General features: G+C 41.0%; 1 protein-coding gene across 1 annotated transcript in view; it reads right to left on the bottom strand.

Annotated features, from left to right (window-relative positions):
* Nucleotides 1-16,828, bottom strand: part of TGM2 (transglutaminase 2) — a 596,777-nt gene that overhangs the window by 137,206 nt on the left and 442,743 nt on the right. The gene's annotated exons all lie outside the window — the stretch shown is intronic.

Below are 16,828 nucleotides of genomic sequence, written 5' to 3'. Positions count from 1 at the left end.
AACACTGGCATTACCTGCTCTTGTGAGCAGTGCCAGAGCAGGTAGAGCAACTGCAGACATATCACCCTGATCAGCTTCACAAGTTAAAGGCAGAGGTTAGGGAAAGAGATCCAACTTATTACTGGAAGCATTACCATATATGGTTTGGCAGTCTAGACTCTGAATAGCACCAGTTGCTGCCACTGACTTCTATTTCTGATGTAGTTTGTAGTGATTACCACCTGTTTTTGTCTTACAGTGACAAAGGAGTTTGTATTTAATAACACACTATACACATCTCAGAAGTTGAGGCCAAAACTAAGGGGCTGTGGTTGACCATGTTTGCAGACAACTGCAAACTGGGTGCAATTACTGAATCCCCAAATGATGTCAGTATACTCAATAGGGTCTTAAGCAGACCAACGACTCGTGTCTTAGTCACGGTCTCATACTACGTGCAAAGAAGTGCATCATCATTCCCTTTGGTAAAAACAATGTCCCTTCACACTTTCCAGTTAACAATAATACCCTATGCACCTACAAAGTGGCAAGGGATCTGGGATCACAAATAGACTGTGACCTTAACTTTGACCACCATGTATCTACTGTAGTAAGGAAGGCGTTCTATGTAGCACACTTGCTTAGCAAAGGCATTGCCTCTAGAGCAAAGGAGGTTATACCCTCTAAACTCATCACTAATCAGTCCCATAATTAAGTATAATGCCCCTTTTGGCATGTACTGTACAAAGCACCTGCTGCAACTGGAGAGACCTCAGGGGTTTCTACCAAAGATCAAGGGACTCCAGCACGTGCCTTACACTGACTGACTAAAGTCCCTGTCATTATACTCAGCATCATATAGACTTCTTAGGGGAGACTTATGCCTGGCTTACGGAGCAATCCAAGACCCAAACCTATAAATCAAATAGGACTAGAGCTACCTGTTCCAGGGAACGCAAACCAACTAAAGTAGTGTTGGTTAGCACACAGTTTTCACATTAAATACCGCTTTAATTGTAAATCAGTGGGGGTAGTATACATTTTAGGTTGTTCTTGTGTGAATGTATGGTACATAGGACAAACCAAAAGAATGGTTCGAATCTGCATTTTGGAACATCTAAAAGACATCAAAAATCATAATGAAGTGAGTCCTGTGGCCAAGCACTTTCTTGAAAAACATGGGGGTTGCCCTAATAGTTTAAGGTTTTGTATCTTGGGCAAACCATTTTGTTCTGAAAGTGGGGGAATTTATACTCAAAGATTATTGGAATTAGAAACTAGAATGATTTTAAAGTATAACACACTGAAGCCTTATAGGTTAAATTTGGAATTAAGTGTTTAAATTATTTATATTCATATAGTTAATATTATAGGATATGATTACTTTATAATTAATTTATAAAATGTCTTAGATTTGATAGAATTTTTTGCTTATTTATTTATTTATTTTATTATTTTTATGTATTTAGTTAATTATTTGGATATTATTTTTACATTTACTCTATATGTACTATGGATATATTATTATAAGGCACCTTTAAAAAAATTGTGGATAAAAAATTGCACTTAAAAGAATTAAATAATGGTATTTTTTGTAAAAAAATTGAAAAAACTATGTGACTACTTTAAAACTTGATTGATTAATTAAGTGAGTAATTAATGTGAAAATTGTGTGCTAACCAACACTACTTTATGTGTATTTAAACTGTTGGTAGCACATTGTGTTTATGATCCTTTGAAGGTGAAAGGTCGAGGTACCAGATCGTAATAAAGAAGAAGATTATACTGGTTCAAAGTGTTGGTTTGTGTTTCATGAATTATAGTTGCCTTTTTGACTGTGTTTGGCTACCTGTTCCAGGGACCTAAGTCTGTGACTTGAACAGGATGTGCTAGAGGGACAGACCTGTCTCCCAGCAACTGCTACAGCTTTGGAATAGGCTGCCAGTTCATGTGAAGCAGAGCACCTCTATGACACTGTTCAAAAGGCACCTGGATGAGTGAATGGGCCACTGTAAATTCATACTGGGAATAGCGCCCACAACCCTCCTGGACATGGGCAGTGATTACTAAATGCAGTCCTGGGTATTGACTAGAGTATCTATGGTATCACATTGGGATGAAACAGCTAGGCTTGAAATGACCTCCGGGTTGATAGCCTAGTAACCTCATGTGATTCTATGATACTATAATGAGGTTTGACCATGGAGATGTGACATTCTCCAGGTGGCAGAGAAGTGTAGTATGCAGACCATGGTACTGTCTGAATGAAATTCCCTTTGTTTCTCCTTTCTTCAGGATCAGTTGTGCTGCAGGAGGAGATGTAGTGTCAAGCTTCTTTATATGTGACAGTTAATGTGCATGATGATAGGTCGCCAGCAGTCCCCTGGCCTGCTTGTTTTTCTGTAAGAGGATTAAGGTCACCCTGTGGAAAGTGACACGAAGAGCTCACTGATAGCCTCAGTGGCCATCTCTCAGGGGCACCAAAACTTCTACTTTGAAAATAGTCTGGAGAGGCCTTCACTTCTTTTCTTTACCCTATCTTCTAATGTAGTTCTTCATCTACTTGCTCTTGACTCATTTCTGGTTTCACTATCTCTCCATTTCTAGCCCATTTATGTGAAGAAATAGGTTGGCATTTTGCTGTGTTTGCCTTACATTTCCTGCTCACAGTGCCAATGTTGCAGCTCTGAGGTGCTTCATTGTACATATGAACACTGTCCAAACAACTTCCTTATGCCTCTCATCATGTGACCACCCACAATGAGGCCACTGCAGTACCATGATGGCTGCCATAAACAAGGGTGTAATCATTTGCCATGTAGCATGTTTCCCGTTATGCTGGCACTGTGCTGGTCATCATTCCTATGTAATCACGTCCTGGCCATGTCGCACTAATCCATCTATCAAAATTAAAAGCAAAATCAAACCAAGAATGAAAATCTATTTCAAATCTATTTATCTATCTATTTCAAATAAATAAATTTGGAGACCTAGCAGCTGTTTAATTTCTTCATCTGCTTATTTTGAAAACCTTTGTTTACGTGCTTCCGGGTCCTGTGGTGCCAACTAATCCATCTATGTTACATAGTACAGCACTGCCACATAATGGTTCTTTCTGAATGCCCCATTAGATTTCAGACAGGATACTTCAGTGATTCGTCAGATTACAACTTTAGTGATTCTAGTAGTCAAACCAAAATTTAATTATAAAGTGTTTATGCTTATTTAATACACCCTACTAGAGGGATAACACACAATATTCATAATGTTCAATGTTAGTAGTGCCCAGTATGAAACAGCATTTTATTAAATTATTATACTTTGTTATGTTACACTTGCAGGATACACCTTGTTGCACTATTGATTATCACACTTTGCTATGTTACGTTACACAGGTAGGTTCCACCTCGTTGTACTATTTATTATTATGCTTTGCTATATTATGTTACACTTGTAGGTTCCACCTTGTTGCACTATTGATTATTATGCTTTGCTATGTTTTGTTACACTTGTAGGTTCCATCTTGTTGCACTATTGATTATTATGCTTTGCTATGTTTTGTTACCTTTGTAGGTTCCATCTTGTTGCACTATTGATTATTATGCTTTGCTATATTATGTTACACTTGTAGGTTCCACCTCATTGCACTATTGATTATTATGCTTTGCTATGTTTATTACACTTGTAGGTTCCACCTTTTTGCACTATTTATTATTATGCTTTGCTATGTTGTTACCCTTGTAGGTTCCACCTTGTTGCACTATTGATTATTATGCTTTGCTATGTTTATTACACTTGTAGGTTCCACCTTTTTGCAATATTTATTATTATGCTTTGCTATGTTATGTTACCCTTGCAGGTTCCACCTTGTTGCACTATTGATTATTAGGCTTTGCTATGTTATGTTACCCTTGCAGGTTCCACCTTGTTGCACTATTGATTATTAGGCTTTGCTATGTTTTGTTACCCTTGCGGGTTCCACCTTGTTGTACTATTGATTATTAGGCTTTGCTATATTATGTTACACTTGTAGGTTCCACCTCATTGCACTATTAATTATTATGCTTTGCTATGTTATGTTACCCTTGCAGGTTCCACCTTGTTGCACTATTGATTATTATGCTTTGCTATGTTATGTTACCCTTGCAGGTTCCACCTTGTTGCACTATTGATTATTAGGCTTTGCTATGTTATGTTACCCTTGCAGGTTCCACCTTGTTGCACTATTGATTATTAGGCTTTGCTATGTTATGTTACCCTTGCAGGTTCCACCTTGTTGCACTATTGATTATTAGGCTTTGCTATGTTATGTTACCCTTGCAGGTTCCACCTTGTTGCACTATTGATTATTAGGCTTTGCTATGTTTTGTTACCCTTGCGGGTTCCACCTTGTTGCACTATTGATTATTAGGCTTTGCTATATTATGTTACACTTGTAGGTTCCACCTCATTGCACTATTAATTATTATGCTTTGCTATGTTATGTTATCCTTGCAGGTTCCACCTTGTTGCACTATTGATTATTATGCTTTGCTATGTTATGTTACCCTTGCAGGTTCCACCTTGTTGCACTATTGATTATTAGGCTTTGCTATGTTTTGTTACCCTTGCGGGTTCCACCTTGTTGCACTATTGATTATTAGGCTTTGCTATATTATGTTACACTTGTAGGTTCCACCACATTGCACTATTAATTATTATGCTTTGCTATGTTATGTTACCCTTGCAGGTTCCACCTTGTTGCACTATTGATTATTACGCTTTCTTAAGCATTCAAAAGCTTTTATGTTGCTCCTAAATCTTACATTTTGGATTGTGTTTCTAACTTGTGATGTTTTTGAGCAATGTAAATATTTTATTGCTGATACAATCATTTTATCATCATGGAACAGCTAGTCACTCATGGAACAGCTAGTCACTGTTCCCACGAGAGGAGAAAATATACTAGATCTCATTATCACAAACATGGGGACAAAATGCTCCACACCGGAAGTATATCTTTCATTGGTGAGATCTGATCATAAACTAATCTCACTGGAAATCCACATCCCACCCCCACCCCAAACAAAAAAGACCACAGTGAAGAACTTCTCTAAAGCAAACTTCACACTACTCAAGACTGGTGTGGTATCCTTCAAGGCCCCTGAGCCAGTGGAAACCACAACCCAAGCTGCGGAAGCCCTTACAAATGCCTTCTATGAACACCTCCAGGACTGCATGAATCAGGCAATCCCAAATAAAACCAAGACTCTTTCCACAAAGGACAAACGTCCAGTCTGGTGGACCTCAGCCATTAACAAACTTTACAATAAGAGGAGAAAGCTATTACATGATAGAACAAAATCCATAAAAGGGAAGTCACCCCTGATCATTATTAGTAAAAAAATACGAGCACTCATAAAATCAACTAAGGCCAATTTTGAGAGAAAAATTGCCATGGATTCAAAGGACAATCATAAGGCCTTTTTCAGCTATTTTAGGAACCTGGGTGGAAACTCCCAGATATGCTCAGAATTAGTCCAAAATGATACAAAAATCACTGAACCCACAGACATTGCCAACATACTGGCAGACAGGTTCAGTGCAAACTTCACCCCCCCTCCCCTAAAGGAGAGATAACTATCCCAGCGGAGTGTAGCCTCCCAGACATCTCAAATGCGCAGGTGAAAGCTGCTCTCTCTAAAGCTAAAAACACAGCATCAATGGGACCGGATGGTGTCCCCGGCTGTGTGCTACACGAGCTAAATGAGGAATTAAACCCGCACACAAGTCAGCTGTTTAATCTCAGCCTTACCACAGGATACGTGCCCAAGGAGTGGCGTACGGCAACTGTGGTCCCACTCCACAAAGGCGGTGCCTCTACGGACCCTGGTAATTGCCGCCCCATAAGCTTAACAAGTCTAGTCTGCAAAGCTATGGAGAGGATCATAATGGAGCTCATAAACAAAGATATAGGGGACTTGCAGACATTGGACCCGACCCAGTTTGGCGTCAAGGGAAGATCATGCCTTTTGAACTTGGTCGACTTCTTCGAAACAGTCACCAAGGCCATCGATGAGGGAAGGCAGTCCATACAGCCTACCTTGACCTTGCAAAGGCTTTCGACACAATACCCCACTCGGGTATTGTAGAAAAACTTACCAGCTTAAATGTAAACCCATATGTCACAAGATGGGTTGCAAACTGGCTTAAGGACAGAACCCACAGGGTTAGAGTTGCTGGCGCTATGTCAGACTCCAAGCTGGTCACAAGTGGTGTCCCACAGGGCTCGGTCCTTGGCCCCCTATTGTTCGGCATCTACTTCTCATTAGTACAGGCCAACATGGGAGGACTTTGGCTGACAAAGTTTGCAGACTGCAAACTGGGCGCCATAGTGGAAAGTGCATCGGACATGGATATCCTTCAGAAGGGACTCACGGAAACAGATAGCTGGTGCCAGAGCCATGGCCTGAAGTTAAACACCAACAAATGTATAGTCATACCCTTCGGGAAAAACAAGGCAACCCCAAGCTACCATATAGGTGGCAATCCACTAAGCACAGAAGAGGTTATCAGGGACCTGGGGACCCAGGTTGACAGTGGCCTTTCTTTTGACACTCACGTTGCTAAAGTGGTTAGAAAGACCTTCTACATTGCCCACCTGATCATGAAGGGATTCACATCCAGATCTAGTGAGGTCATTGTTCCCCTGTACTCTTCACTTATCAGACCAATGATAGAGTACAATGCCCCATTCGGGATGTATCTCACCCAACATCTGCAGCAATTGGAAAGACCCCAAAAGTTCCTCACCAAAAGGATAAAGGGACTCCAAAATCTGTCATATGCTGCCAGATTGAAGAAACTCCAGCTCTATTCAGTCGCATACCGTCTGCTCAGAGGTGACATGTGCCTGACATACAAGGCCATGTCCAACCCGGAATTAATGGACATGCTCCACCTCAAAAAATTCAAATCCACCAAAACCACTAGAGCAAGCAACTTAAACCTTAGCACGGATATAAATAGGATGTGCTGGAGGGATAGATTTATCACTCAAAGACTCCCTATGCTGTGGAATAAAATCCCGGTCCATGTGAGGCAGAGCACCTCGCTGGCTCTGTTCAAGAGAAATCTTGATCTGTGGATGGGAGATCGTAGGTTTACCCCGGGAATCATCTCTGTGTCACTGCTGGACAGAGGCACAACAAACTAATGGGCACAGTATTTTTTCATATAAGGGGTGGCGTAAGCCACAAAAATTTGGGCTAGGCTTATAAATGCCTTAGGGCAGATAGCCTAGTATAAACCTATGAACCTATGTATTTGTACAATAAAGTAGTCTCATGTCAGACGGTCAGTGTTTACAATCAGTTATCAATAACTTGCCTTTAAGCACACAAATCCAGGTATCGCAACACACAAATTACTGTTTAATTACAACCTAGCTTAAAAATCAGGAATTTATTAGTGTCCATAATAATTTATTTACACTCTACTGTAAGTCTTAACTACACTAGTGACTTCTTACCTTGTATCAGAGTCTACTCTATTAAATACATACAGGTCTTAGGTTCTTTGTTCCATTACAACATCCTCTTCACGCTCAAATTCCATTACAGCATGCTGTACAGCCCATTTTCTTACTATGGAGTTCTGTTTCTGAGCTCTTATAGTTCTCAGTTCCATATTTGTAATATCTGCAATTTTTTTTACCTCTCTTACTGATGATTTGCCTGTCTTGCTATTTTCTAGTTATAGCCTGCTTAGCTACCATCACTACCAAAGATAATGACGCTTTAAGTTCTTTAGTACCCTATTTTAAAGCTACTCAACAAAAAAAATCTCTACTCTGAGGTTAAAATTTCTTCCGAGACGTAACATAATATTCATGTACTGTAACTTTTGTACAGAATCAAATCCTTACATTCCCAGAATGTATGCTCCCAAGAACCTCTTTCTGAACCATCACACCTCCTACGCATACCTCTTGTTTGCAGGAACATTTTTTCAAGTCTTGTAGAGTATAGAAATATTTGTATAAACATTTTAAATGTAAAAATTCTAAACTTTCTTGACATACTTTACATATCTCGGATTAAGACATATTTCCCTCCACTACACATTTGTAATATCTTTATTTGGGTCCCTATTAGAACGACAAAAGTTAAAAAAAAAATATATCAAACCGCTAAAAAGTTGAATATTCAGCCACTCGAGATCAGTTTTCTGAGATCGCAGTACAGTGAAGATCGGAAAATTTGCCCTTTCCTCAGTGTAGTGCAATCTCGGAGTTGATATATATAATTAGCAGGGGGTGTGTGCCCACAAAATTGATTTTGAGTAAATGCATAGTCGGCTATTTAGCCGTTCGATTTTTCAAACTTTCATCGTTATAACAAGGACCCCTTTATTTAGTAGTTCACGCCATACTGTTTTTATCTTTGCACTGAATTGTTTTCTCAAATCAAATATTGCCTTATATGCTCTACGTATTACTCTTTTCTGGTCTGATATTTCTCCTTTAGCCTCAGTTATAAAATTTACTATTTACGGTTTTGCAAAATTACTTTCCACCCTCACCATATCATCCTTGAACTCCAATATTGGACTAGTATATGCAAGTTGAAAATGAGTTTAAAAATGAGTTTAACAACCCAAACATTTGTCTAGCTTCAAACCATTTTATTACATCATCTCCTTTTATCATCTGATCCCCAAATCTTGGCTATTTGTTAATTTTTCTCCAAATGCTCATTGCATTCTCTTCTGTGTCTTTCTTATTACTATATATAACATATTGCTTAATACTTTTATGCATGTAAGGATAGATATAATGTTCTTTGGGTCTACTTCAGAAACCCGAAAGCTCACTTACCTGACTTTCTTCAGACCGAGACGAAAAAAATGAAACTCCAAAAGACCAACCACTCGGAACACTGACATTTCACTACAGCTTGGTCAACCTGGCAAACAAACTAAAACTGAAGCAAAGAAAACCCATCCATGTGGGGGGCTTTGCCCCCACCACCCCCTCAACTAAATATACTAACTCTGAGATTGCACTACTGTGGATTTAAGGGGCAAAGGTCAACATGCTGGCCAAGCGGTTACTTACCTGTAGGGAAATATTGGTATTCCGAGTGGTCAGTCTTTTGGAGTTTTGACTTTTTCGTCTTGGTCTTTTGAAAGTCAGGTAAGTGAGTTTTTGGTTTCTGAAGGGGACCCTATTCTTTATATTAATTTCCTAGATCTGTCCAAAAGACCATGTGTGATCCTGGTGTGACAGGCACAATGCCCACTGAGGTAACATGCTTCTGTCTGGACATATAGTCCTTATACTGAATCAAATATATCAATCTAAGTTGCATGGTCTTATAGTATGTCTCCATACGTGGAAGCCCCAAACCATCCTATTTCTTTGTTAGTATTAATTTTACCATTTGTACTCTTTCCCTTTTCTTATCTTAAAGAAACGCTTTCATTTTATTTTTCTTTGTCTACAGACAACTGTTTCCATAGCCTTTTCTTAAGTTGTGAGTTCTTGGTTACACTTTGTCTTTGTCTGAGGACCTGACTTTGGACCACTTTACCCAGCTGGGTACCAAATAAATACTGATTTTTATTAATCTGTACAATTCTAAATAGTTTCACATGCATGCATATGCATTCCCCCACATACTTCAAATGTAATGTGAATGAATGGGTGGATAACCACAAATTCACCCCATTGAAACATCTTTGTCCCTTTTAGATAGGGAAAACATGTAACTGTCATAACATACCCTTGTTCAGCCCATCTCTGGGTTATTTGTATGTGAACTATAATGGCTAAAAACTACAACAGGAATGTCAGTTTAGACTTCTTAAGATTCTCACATACTCTAGTAAGAACCTCCAAACCTATACTTGTTCTTTTTAACTAAGCAAGTATCCTTCCGCTACTCTAGCAATTAACAAGACAAGCAATATAACACAAGTGTGTTCTAATTCTAGAATGTAAATTGGTTAGACACTGAATTGCATAATTGCACAAACACACACATACCCATCCACACACACACACACACACACACACACACACACACACACACACACACACACACACACACACACACACACATCCCTTTGCTCTGTTAAATTACTTTGATGCACCTTTCAGTCATACAGGGTATTCTTTCCACAAAGAACATGATGCATTAATGCTAGGTAGAATTGGATTACTTTAGTAACCAGTCACTCTGCAGGATTAGTGCCCAGCAACATTATTTACAGCACTGTGTTCCACATTCTGTAAGCACAAATGTAGGCAATCTAATTTGTACAGAAACCAGAATAAAAGAAGCAAGTAAACTCATTGGTCTGTGCAGCTTTCTATCTGCATACTCTGACACTGTAATACCCTGCTATACTTCTGTTTTTTATTATGAAACAAAAATGATGTTGGCGTATGCATTACACAAAAAGTACTAACCAAGCAAAATATCACAGTAACACTATGGCAGCTAAGGTACTGTTTTCATTCAAAGGAATTTAATGAATTCATGAATTTTAGATCTGTATGTAAAAGGAGATATCTGTTTCTTCAGATTCCTTTGATTCATTAATTATCATAGATTAACTTTTTCTATAAAAGAAAGTGATGTACTTTTTCATATAGATTCTGATGAAGTACCATATTAGTTTGGGTCAAACGAGATTAATCCATTAAAGTAAATCTTGACTTTGTAAATGGAGACCTGTCTAGTCTTTGACGGCTCTAGTCTTGGCTCCCAGAGCATTACTACGTTATTTTGTTCTGTTTTTTATTATACTTAAGAAAACTTGCAGTGAGTCTTATTAATACAGCTTACATGACAAAGAGTATATGGTTTGCCAGGAGGTAGAAGGTTAAACTTATTTATTTGTTTATTTTTATTTATTTATGCTTTGTTGATTGTGTTAGTCCCACTAGACCACTGGCTTCTTTTCAGGGGAGACCTAAGCTGGTATTCATACCGACTATGGAAAATTTGGCCAAGGGCCAAATGATAAATGACATGGAATCTTTTAAATCTACCTGAACTACCACTAACTCAGGTAGATAGTTGCTCAATTTAACTTTTCACCAGAAGGACTGTGTAAACTCACACTAACCTCACATTAATTTCATCCGAAGGACTGTGTAAACTTACATTAATGTCAAAAATAAAAAAATGCCTTTGGAAAAACTATCTAATGTGTTATGAAGTGCTATATTAATGCAATATTTAATATTTGAATTATAAGGTAATAACACCAGCACAAAATAACGAATATAAACAACCTGCATCAGATCAAACAGTTTGTGATAAAGTACTGAACCCAAGAATAAAAATTCAACTCGAACCACAAACTTCATCAAAGAATCTTGTAATGTGCCTCAGAAAGCAAACTACTACATAAACAAGTAACATTTATTTAATCAGTGGTATGACAAATGATTTTAGACACAAGGTTTTCAAACGGTCATGCTGCTAATATTCTTTTATTGTCTCTTCCTTCTTGTCTTTACTTACAAGTTTCACCTCTCCAGACACCATTACACCCAGCCAGCTGATCCTATGGCTGATATTATAAATCCACCCCTCATTGTTTATGTCTAATCCCTGCATTATCTCACCTTAACACAAAAGAATAGCTGTGTAAAAATCTTACCATAACCATATATGTCCTTCTCTTCCATGTTGCAGTACTCCAAACTCTTGGGTTTTCCTTTTTTGCTACCTGAACGTCCAGCCAGTATATAAAAGCTTCTAGTCACTGCTGGGTACATGAGATGTCTGACATTGGCCAAGGAAATGTGGCCATAAAAGTGACATCTGCATATACCAGACCTCAGAACTGAGCACCCCAGTTGGACCCCAGTCCCAGGGCACTGTACAAGTCCAGTGACATCCAAGATGGAACAGTTTAAGGGAAGAAGAGGGGAAGGAGGGAGGGAAGGAATACAGCAACTTGGAAGAGATGGACATCTATGGTTATGGTACGATTTTACACAACTTTTCTATGTCCTTCTATTCTCATGGTGCAGTATTCCAAACTATTGGGTAAGTGCCAAATCTCACTGGGAAGAAGAGGGTTCTGGCTTGGAACTATTTTCCATAAACACATGCAGGTTTGCCCTGGCACATCCAGCCCTGGATTTGGAAATGTGGTCCAATTTATAATGTCTGGTAAAGATGTGGACAGAGGTCCATGTAGCTGCCTCTAAAATGGTGGCAGTGGCCAATCCTTTAAAGAAAGATCCAGATGAAGCCATAGCCCTAGTGTACTGTGTTTTAATTTTTGGACCCCAAAGATTTCCCATGGTATGCATAGCAGAAGGAAATTGCTCTGGTGGACACTGTCTGCTTGTCACTGCTTTCTACATGGTCCTGGGGTGAAAGAAGACAAACAATTGGTCTGACTTTCTGAAAGATTTGGCCTTGTCCAGGTAAAACCTAAGCTATCTATGCACATCAAAGGAATGTAAAACTATCTCACTGTCACTCTGAGGATGGGTAAAAAAAGATGGGAAGGTGAATAGCTTGGTTTAAGGATAGATCACTGACCACCTTGGGCATGAAGAAAGGGTTGGTCCTAAGGCTTACCCTGTCTTTGTGGAAGATGAGGAAAGGGGGAATGGTCAGGAGGGCCTGTAACTCTGATACTCTTCTTACTGATGTCAAGGCAACTTGGAGTACTGTTTTCCAAGTGCAGTGTTTTAGAGAGGCCTTAGAAGCTGGTTCATAGATGGGCACCATGAGCTTCTCTAAAACATAATTCAGGTCCCAGGGAGGTGGGATGAGTTTCCTGGAGGGCCTTAGATGCAGCACTCCCTTTAGGAATAACTTTGCAATTATTGAGAAGCCAAAGGAGGGTCCAGAGGCAGACAAGCTGAAATAGCAGCAAGGTGGGCTTTAACAGAGGAGTACACCAACCCTGTCTGCAAGAGATCACAGAGGTATGACAGTACCAAAGGGACATCACCCTGGAAAGGGTCCAACTGTCTTTGTAGACATCATATGGGGAATCTTCCATTTAGACATATCAGATCACCTAGTATTAGGTTTTCTGGCCTCCTGCAGGACTGTGAGCACATCTTCATTGTAGAGGTGTCTGTAAGGGATCAGAATTCTATCACCCACAGGGTAAGGTTCAGAGATTGTAGGTGGGGGTAGATTAGAGATCCCTTGTCCTGCGTGAGAAAGTCCACACTGTGAGGTAACTTGTGGTGATTACCCCTGGCTAAATTCAGAAGGAGGGGGAACCAGTGCTGTCTTGGCCAAAATGGAGTCACCAACAAGCTTTTTGGTTTGTCCTGCTGGATTTTCAGTAGGACTTTCTGAAGAAGTGGGAAGGGGGAAATGCATGCAGAAACATCCCTCTCCAAGAGGCTGAGAAGGCATCTGTTGCCCTTGCCAGAGGACTGGGTAGCCTGGTGCAAAAGGATGGCAGTTGTCTGTTCAAAGGGGAGGCAAAAAGATCTATCTGAGGTGTACCCCATTTGTGGACTATGTCCAAGAACACATCCCTATAGAGCATCCATTTATGGGACTGTGACATGGACCTGCTTAATGTTTCTACCTGTGTATTCTGCTCTGAAGGGATAAACACTGCCTGTAGTTCAACTCCCTGTGTTGTGGCAAGCTCCCACACTTGGACAGCTAGTCTGCATAGCAAGTAGGATTTTTCCCCCCTGCTTGTTGACATACCACAGAACTGTAGTGCTAACTGTGAACAATTTTAGTGGGCCCTGCTTCAGTGAATGTTGGAAGGCTTTTAGGGCCAACAGAACTGCTTGCATCTCTCTGATAGTGATATGTTTGATGGAGTCTGACCAAGTGCTCTGGACTCTTAGGGAACCCATGGCTGCTCCCTAACCTAGATCTGGGGTGTCCATGTACATCTCCTGCAGTGGCAAGGGAGCCTGTAAGGGGAGTCCTGGATTGCAGTTCACTTGATCCAACCACCACTGAATCTTTTTCTTGAGGCAAGGTATGAAGGGGATTTTGTACTCTAGAGGATGAGAGTGCTGTGTTCATATAGACCTTAGCTACCATTATAGTTTTCTCATGTGGAGCCTTGCTAACAGTAAAATGGGAATGGCATATGACCCAGGGGTCTGAAGAACTGCCTGGCAGTCAAGTCTGTGGCTTGAAGGACAGTGAGCAGGTGCTGCCTTAAGCTTTCCACTTTTTGGGGTGGCAGAAAGACCCTCATGACATCCATCCTTATCCTGCACCCCAGGAATATTTGGTCCTGGGGGGTCTGGTTGGACTTGGGATAATTTATCTTGAAGCCAACAGCTTGCAGGTGTGATATTACTGTTTGTAGATGGCATTGCAGGGATTATGTGCAGTCTGCATGGATGAAAAGATCATCTAAGTAAGGGAACATTTGAATTCGTTGGGTCCTGCAGAAGGTGCCAAGCACTTGGTGAAGACCCTTAGTGCTGAGGAAAGTCTGAAGGGCAAGGCACAGAATTAAAAATGTGAGGCCGCCACAGAGAAGCGCAGGTATTTCCTCTAGTTGGGACTTATTGGTATGTGCAGGTAGGCAGCCTTGATGTCCAAGGTGGCCAAGAACCCCTGAGGAAAAATCAAGGGGAAGAGGGTCTGCAGAGTGAGCATATGAAATGTGGGCACTTACAGGAAGAGATTGAGATGGGAAAGATCTACAATTGGTCTTCAGAGGCCACCTTTTCTTGGCACTAGGAAGAGTCTTGAGTAAAAACCCTTTCCCGTTTCTGTCATAGGGACAGATTGAATTGTTCCCTGGGCAGTGAGGCTGTCTATAACTGGCTGAAACAATGGAATCTGTTCTTTGGGGGGCTGTGGAATGCCTGTCAAGGAAGGTATTGTGATTCACATCATAAAATAACCCATCTGTATGATGGATAAGACCCACCTGTCTGGGGTGATGTTTTTCCAAGCAGGGAAACAGTGAGGGAGCCTTAGGGATAGGGGAATGGACTTGAGAGGTTGTTTCATGAATGGCAGGTAGTCACAGACTACCTGCCCTGTCCTGAAATTGAGGCTTCTGGGCTGGAGTCTATGTAGGCTTGGAAGGAGTTGCTTGCTTCCTGGCATGCCCCTGGAAGGATTGGGTTTTTGAGGGGTAGTTCCTGTGGAATTTGGGGATAGGAGAAACAAACAGGTGTTTGAGGTATTGTAACTCCTTCCCCTTTGTTAAAGAGTTTTGAATAACTCAGCCACCTTTGGCCCAAAAAGGGCAGAGTTATCAAGAGGTGCATCCAAAAGTTTTGTCCTAATGTCATCCAGTAGGAGCTATAACCTTAGCCAGAAATTTCTCAGCACAGAAGCAGACGCATCAGACCTGGCAGAAGCTTCAGCTGCATCGTATCTACACTTAATGGAGTGCCTTGTTACCTGAGAAGATAGAGACATAAGGCTGGATATCTGAGCCTTGGCAGGAGAGACTGGGATTTCACTTAGAAGTTTAGTGGCTTGTCCTAAAAGGGCTAGGACATATTTGGACATGTGAGTTTGATAACTTATTGCCCTGAATGCCAGGATAGATGAGGTATAAACCTTTTTCCCAAGGTATTCCATGGCCTTGCTGTCTTTGTCTGTGGGGAAAAATGAGGAGGATGGAAGCATTTAGATGCCTTATCAGCTGACACTGATACAGTCTCAGGGTCTGCTGCGGGGCACTTAACAAGGAATTTGGCTCTTTCAGGGACCTTGTAAAATCTGTCAGGCCTTCATGGTGCAGAAGGCTGGGAGTTTATATTCATTGATGATGCACTGAAAGCATCTAGAAATGCTGGTAGAACTGGGGGAATAGCTGAAGGAGCAGGGGATTCTATCTGAAGAAGTTCATAGTATCTCTTCTGAACTTCTGTCACCTCAGAGGAGTCCCATTTGAAATGTTCTCTCATCTTCGAAATGGTCTCCCCAAAGGTGAGATCCTCACCTGGGGAATCTGTTTCTGCAGATTCTTCTTCAGAGGAGGCATAGCGAAGGGGAGATGGCATTTAGGAGACATATGAGAGGGAATCCTCTGAGGAAGAGTCAGATGATTCTTTAGCTTCAGCTTGGGAAGTATCTAAGAACTGAGGTCTAGAGCTCATCAGGAGGAGCCACGGGGAGGCTAAGATTGTTGCAGGCCTCAGAGCCACAAAGGCATTGAAAAGGCTTTGAGAAAAAGCCTGCCAATCTGCCTGACTCTCAACTGGTGGAGAGACATGCTTTCTTTTCTCTTTTCTTTTAAGGGAAGGCCTAGCAGGTGTTGGAGACAAGGTAGGTCTGGATTCAGTAACCCATGAAGTCGGGGAGAGAGCCATCTGGGCGGTGGGTACAAGCCGAGGTTCCCCCTTGCCATCAGAAACCAGCATCTGGATAACCTCCAAGGACGTGCCTTCCACTCTGGGTTCTGTGGCTTCCACAGTGGTACCCGTTATACCCATATTGGCGGCAACCATTTTTTCTTCCAGGCTGACGTCAGCCACAGGAGGTATGGTGGGTGGAGGAGGTGCAGCTATGGACTCAGGCCTAGCAACCTTGGCCTTTTTCTTAGGTGTCTTGAAGGTCTGACTGGACACCCACTCCATACCTAAGGCTAGTTGCTTAAGGCACTGATTCTCGAGGTAAATGTTTAACGTGTGCAGATGCCTGTGCAGTGTTTTCAGAATGAAGGCCTGGCAGATGGAGCGAGACTTATGGTCACAAGTAGGCCCTAAACAAAAAGACAAATCTCATGGACATCTTTATGGGGGATCTGAAGACTGCACCTATACTCTCCCTTCCTGGATGACATGACCCTACACACACATGCAGTGATCTAAAGAAACAATGTCCACAACAGGGTACTTACCGTAGATTTTTTGATCTGATGGATGGTACAC

This window comes from Protopterus annectens, chromosome 12.part0, assembly GCF_019279795.1.
Source record: "Protopterus annectens isolate FY-2018-M chromosome 12.part0, PAN1.0, whole genome shotgun sequence".
In the NCBI taxonomy this organism is placed as follows: Eukaryota; Metazoa; Chordata; order Ceratodontiformes; family Protopteridae; genus Protopterus; species Protopterus annectens.
This window is presented reverse-complemented; position numbering and strand designations above follow the sequence as displayed.